Source organism: Rutidosis leptorrhynchoides, chromosome 1 (genome assembly GCF_046630445.1).
Source record: "Rutidosis leptorrhynchoides isolate AG116_Rl617_1_P2 chromosome 1, CSIRO_AGI_Rlap_v1, whole genome shotgun sequence".
Lineage (NCBI taxonomy): Eukaryota > Viridiplantae > Streptophyta > Magnoliopsida > Asterales > Asteraceae > Rutidosis > Rutidosis leptorrhynchoides.
Genome location: NC_092333.1, coordinates 411,129,996 through 411,136,305, shown reverse-complemented (window position 1 = coordinate 411,136,305; position 6,310 = coordinate 411,129,996).

The window sequence follows — 6,310 nt, the reverse complement described above, 5'->3', positions numbered from 1 at the left end:
CACTATTAACATAACATCATGCCCGCATCATCATCATTTCCATTATGGCTATTCAAGTCAGAAATAACGTAGCATAGCAGAGGTATGTAGCAGCGAAGAAAAGGGAAGGAAAATAGCTGAAAGGATCCGAAACTAATCATCCGGACGTTGTCCATATTGATTACAAACGAATTACAATAGTTGATAACATTGCGAGGTACTTGCCCTCTATATGATACATCTTACAAACGTTGCATTTATTCTTAAAGGGCAATCTATAGTTACATCCATAATTGACATATTCGCCTGACATTTCATAATATTCAAATGACCTAAACCGCCATTTACTTAATAATAGTCTCTATGAACTTCAATGACTCGAATGCAACGCCTTATGATATAAGTCCTTAATGGCCTCAAGTAGTATCCTTAGTACGAGATAATGCACAGCGGAAGACTTAATTCATACCTGAGAATAGCATGCTTTAAAATGTCAACATAAAGTTGGTGAGATATAGGTTTAATGTCGACAGCGATATAAATATAGACCACAAGATTTCATATATAAACATTTTAATAAAAATATTCTAAGTGGTTGAGCACTTGGTAACCATACTTAACAATTAATCACGTCGCATATTCCCTTTAATATGAAATCTTACTACACTGTACCAAGTGTAGTCACGAAACGAAGTACTGTGCAACCGTTGAATACTGGTCGTCCAGTCCGGTTGGGGTTGTCAGGCCCGATAGATCTATCAACAGGATTCGCGTTTACAATACCGCTGTAAATATTAGTTACCAAGCTACAGGGAAGTATGCCAGTGGTACAACTCAACGTAGAATATATTTTTCAGTTACTTGTGTCCATATCATAAAACATAAAATACATGTATTCTCATCCCGAAATATTTAGAGTTTAAAAGTGGGACTATATACTCACATTCGTCTTGAAGATATATATATTTTGACTTGGTCTCCGGTTGATATCACAAACCTATCCATATATAATATATCAATACCTTTTCTTTTTAAACAAACGTCACATATATATACTTGTTATACTTTTAATACTTTTAATAATTCCTTAGTCCGTAGTTAGCAGTTTGTTGTTAGTAATTCAATTTTAATGGTTCATTTTTAGGTGTTTAATAAACCCCCAACGAAATAAATAAAACCCCATCGTATATGTATTGGTCGAGATTGATCTTGACCCACGGTACCGGTGTTGTCAAATGACGTGTTGCGTACATAAAGTACCGGTGTTGTCAAATGACGTGTTGCGTACAATCATGGGATCTTATGATTAATCTTCTCGTATTGTTTACGGGTGATCCTGAACCATATAAAATTGAATTATAAGTACATATATATAAAATATCATGTTATCTTAGAAAGATGTAATTTATTTAATTTTTCCCAATTATTTTCGTGGCTAAACTAGTCTTGGATATCCGATTTTGTTTCGGTCATAGTTTCTTCGTTACAACTCCGTTTTCGTTGATTCAACTTGCCATCTCCTTGGATCGAGTCCCTCTTTAAGACTATGAACTGTAAATACCTTAGTTTGTATTCAAAATCACACGGCATAGGTGAAACTTTAGTGAAACTTATGAAGTTAAACATTTCCCTTTATGTAAACAACCTTAAATGATTATTTTTCTAAAGATACTTATACTTTGAATTAAATCATGAAATTTTTATGTGTTATCATATTCATAGTAAAAATCATTTTTCCAGAAAATAAACCTCCAATTCAAAGTTTAAAATGGTTTTTAATTATCCAACCCAAAACAGTCCCCGGTTGCACTCCGACGTCGTAAAAACAGTTTTTAAGGTATTCTTTGAAAAACCAAGTTATACCTTGTTAAATTAGCATATATTTAAGTTATATTACAGGTCTTGAAGTATTTTAAAAGTTAAGTTAGAAGGATCTATTTAGTTTGCAAACAAGTTTGAAAACTTTCAAACTATGTTCTTGTTGTTAAAATTGTATACCACAAAATATGATAGCTATATATATATGAATCGAATAAAGTTATGAACATAGTTACTACCTCAAGTTCCTTGGACAAGGTTGCTGTAAAAGAGGAGTAAAAAGCTAGAACCAAAAGGGTGATGGAATTGAATGAAAGATTGGAAGTAAGTTTGTGTTCTTGGAAGGATTTCTTGAAGTGTTTTTGTAAGGTTTTCTTATGAGGTTTAAGTGTTGTTTTTGAAGCTAAATGATGGGGAAAATGCTTGGAGATGATCAAGTATGAAGTTAAGAGTATTTTGAGAGAGAAATGGAAGTGTAAGTATGAGAAAATGGGGTGAAGAAATGGTGTGCATGCATAAAAACGTTTTTAGGTTATAAAGGAAAAAAAAGATACCTAACTTTGTTTTCTTGCTAAATAATTCATGCTACTTGACAAATGGTTGGTTCCACATGTTTCTTAATCATTTAAGGCTGCTAAGGAGCAGATTTTTATTGGTATATACCAATAGTAAATACATCTAGAAGCTGCGTATGATACGGGTACATATACCCTAGGTATACGTATAGAAATCTTTGAGAAAACGGAACGAGGATTCAAATATAGCTATCTTTTGTAAATATACTTATATTGTTTTATGTATTTAAGTCTTTAAAAGTGATTAAATACATTACTTATACGATATATGTATAAACATTATAGGTCATAAGTATTTAAGTCAAATAACGTTACGTATGGTTATCGTTTTGAAAACTTAAGTTAGTAGTTTCAAAATATACTTATAACTTATTGTTATTAATACAAAATGAGATATTAAAACATTCTTAGATCATGTTAAATATGTATATATACGTATATATACACAAACGTATAATTATCATATATTGTATAGTTCGTGATATCATCGGTCAAACTAGACGGTCAAACGTTGTGTAAAACTCTTTTCGAAAACATAAGTCTCAACAATTTGGATTGCTTATCAAGTTGGTAAGGTTTAATTTATGTAAATATTAATCTTATAAGTATAGAACGATCGAAAAAGTGCGGGTCAACTTTAGGGTTTTTGCTTATCGTGTCGGAACCATATAGAGATTAGAGTTTAAATTTGGTCGAAAATTTCCGGGTCGTTACAGTACCCACCCGTTAAAGAAATTTCGTCCTCGAAATTTGGTAGAGGTTGTCATAAATAACAATAGGAATGTTTTCATGACGAATATGAGGTAATAATGAAATTTTATCATTATTGAAAGATTTAGATAAAACGATTCGGTTATGTGAGACGCACGAGCGAAGCTATCACAAAAGAGTGAAATGAGTAAATATAGAATTGTTGTAACCGATGACGTGATTATGATCGATTTCCGGGATTTAAGGGTTTTAAAGAAAATCTTTTGTAATAAGATTTAGTTTTGCGGCGATCAGGATCTTCTTTGATTTAACGCGGCAATCTGTTTTGATTTCTTTGTCGAATATTTCACTATAAATTTACCTCCTTCCCTTTCTTTCTTCCCACATCTTCTATTCTTTCTCTTTAGTTACTACTTTAAGACATTCGCTAATATGCTCCATCCCATTCTAATCCTTGTTATATTTCTAACTTTCATATCTTTCATTCTTCTTTTTCATCTATCACCAGAAGAATCTATTCTCTTTTATCCTTTTCTTGGAATTATAATGTTTTTAATTCTCCCGTGCCTTTACGTTGCAATACGTATTGATATGCACGGTTTGTAGTTTCGGGGTTGTTGTTAGGTTTTATACCTTCCCTTATATTTCGATGTTCCTACTCCCGTCCCTTAAAATCATTGTCATCCACAGTTAATGCTCTCTCTTATTTGCTGTGGTTTATGTTCCTATTTCTATTATGAGGTTTTGTCCCTTCGTTTCTTCTTCCCGTCCTCGAGCCAAGCGAACAATGGTCCGAAATTCGTAGGTAGGAAATTTGGAATGAACCTAGCTATTGGTTTTAGAATGAAATTGTAATGGCACGATCTTGATTCGTTAAATTACTCGAATATTCCGGAAAAATAGAACTATCAAGGTGATACGTTCTAATATGTTTGGAGACTTGATAGAATGTAAGAGCCGTGTAACATGGCACATGATGACGGTACTGTGAATCATCACATTCCATTAGAAACTTAACATGACTTACTGTAATATAATGAAGTTGATCAAGTTTCATTATATTATACTAATTCATGCATCAGTTCCCAACACTACTTCAAATCATTTATATTTTAATCTCGGAGGTTTCAGAATTTAGAAATTAACACAGTTTCTTTTATATTGTAACGCAGATGTTACGGAGAGATAAATGATCGCAGATAGGAATAGTTGTAAAAATATCTCCAGAAATATGAAAAATATGTATAACGAATGATATGAAGATATCTTATAATATCTAAGATAAGATGATGATGAAAAATATCATCCGGGCAAGGTTTTGAATAAAGAGTAGGGTTCTTACTGACGGTTTCAGCAGGTACGGAATCGTTTGTATTCTTTGAGAGCAGGTTCAGTCCCTGTGATTTATCCACAGCCTCTTTCATACTTTGCTTCATCCGTTTTCTAGTTCCAAACTTTTTTTTTTCTCAGCTTTACCACCTTACTATTCTTTGTCATCAAACTTTTGACCGTTAAAGTCGTTTACAGTTTTTGCTGCTTCGTTAGCATTTCAAGAACTATTTCATAGTCCCGGGTGTTTTTCAGAAACTTCACGTTCAGATTATGAAATTCTTAGGGATAGACATTATAGATATGATGGAAGAAGTTCCGCGAGATTTTCAAAATACTGATTGTTGATTTCGCCAAAAGGATAACGATCTGCTGGTGCACCTGTTGATGTTGTCGAGGGATATAAAAGGTTTTCCGGTAATGACGGCGAAAGGACAAGGTATAAATATCATGATTATAATAGAAATAATCTCACTGAAAAGTCGAAGTGGAGCTGTGACAAAATTAGCTTCTTGAAAAGGAATTGTAGGGTTGTTCTTGCTAATAAATGGCAAAGGATTCAATACGTTATGTGTTAAATTATGAATTTGGGTTCGAGAGTTCTTCAGGTGTATAACTGTATGTATAAATCTTCATTCCGTAGGCGAGGTGCGGCGGGTTCAACTTCTCGGTCGAGGTGTTTTCAGGAATTATGAAAGGATTTGAATGCGAATTGTAATCGTCAAGTTACGAATGAGGTTTAAGATAAAATCAAGTGGCAAGCTTGAAGAATTGTTTAGTTTCATATGTTACAATCAACATTTTAATTCATTTTAATTGTCCAGAGTTAGCCGGAACAGTTAGCGTGGAATCCTTAATAGATTTTTAATTAGTTAAATCGTGTGTTTCTAACAATTTTTTATTTTGTCCAATGTTTTCTTCTTTATGCCACTTGTTGGATTCTGGTAGGTCAAAATCCGAATATGAAATTTGATTGAAAATGGTTATTCTGGGGTGAGCGGATACGAATATCGGTGGTTGTAAGTAAGATAATAGATAACCGTTGAATCAGATTCAAGAATGTACAATATAACTTATTAATGTGAATTCTAAATATTCCTCGGGTACTACCCACCCGTTAAAATATTTTCATCATTAATAGTTTGTACGAAGGAATTTTTAATTACTATCTTTATGAAAATATACTTGTATATATATTTTCTTCATAGATAATCATAGATTTAATGAGTCAATAAGATATTAAACTCATTTGATTTATCGTTAATTCTAGATTACATAATCTCTAAGACTTTAGAAATTACATAATCGTCATACGATACGTAAAGCGAAGATAATCGATGTAGAACGATATATAGAACGAAGATCATACTCGAAGTACAGATATTGAGTGGTGTGATGTTGATATTTGAGATACAGATTGTGATGTTGAGATTTAAGGCGCGGTTGTGATTGGGGTGATAAAGGTACTGTCGGCGTTGACGATGGTAGTACGGATTATGCTGCTGGTGCTGCTGTTGGTGTTTGTAACCTTCGCACCATATTCTCCAAAACCGCTACCCGAGCACGGAGTTCGTTGACTTCTTCTATTATACCGGGATGATTGACGGTTGGAACGAGCGAATGAACAAGATTTGAAATATGGGATAGTATGTAATCATGACGAGATACTCTAGAAATGAGCGAGAAAATGGTGTTTCGAATAGGTTCGCCGGTAAGTGCTTCAGGTTCATCGTTAAGAGGACAATTTGGTGGATGGAATGGATCACCTTCTTCTTGCCTCCAGAAATTTAGTATATTACGAACCCATCCCCAATTCATCCAGAATAGATGATGGGAAATTGGTTGATCCATTCCGGTAACGCTGTTCTCGGAGCTCGAATGGAAATCCATATCGGCGA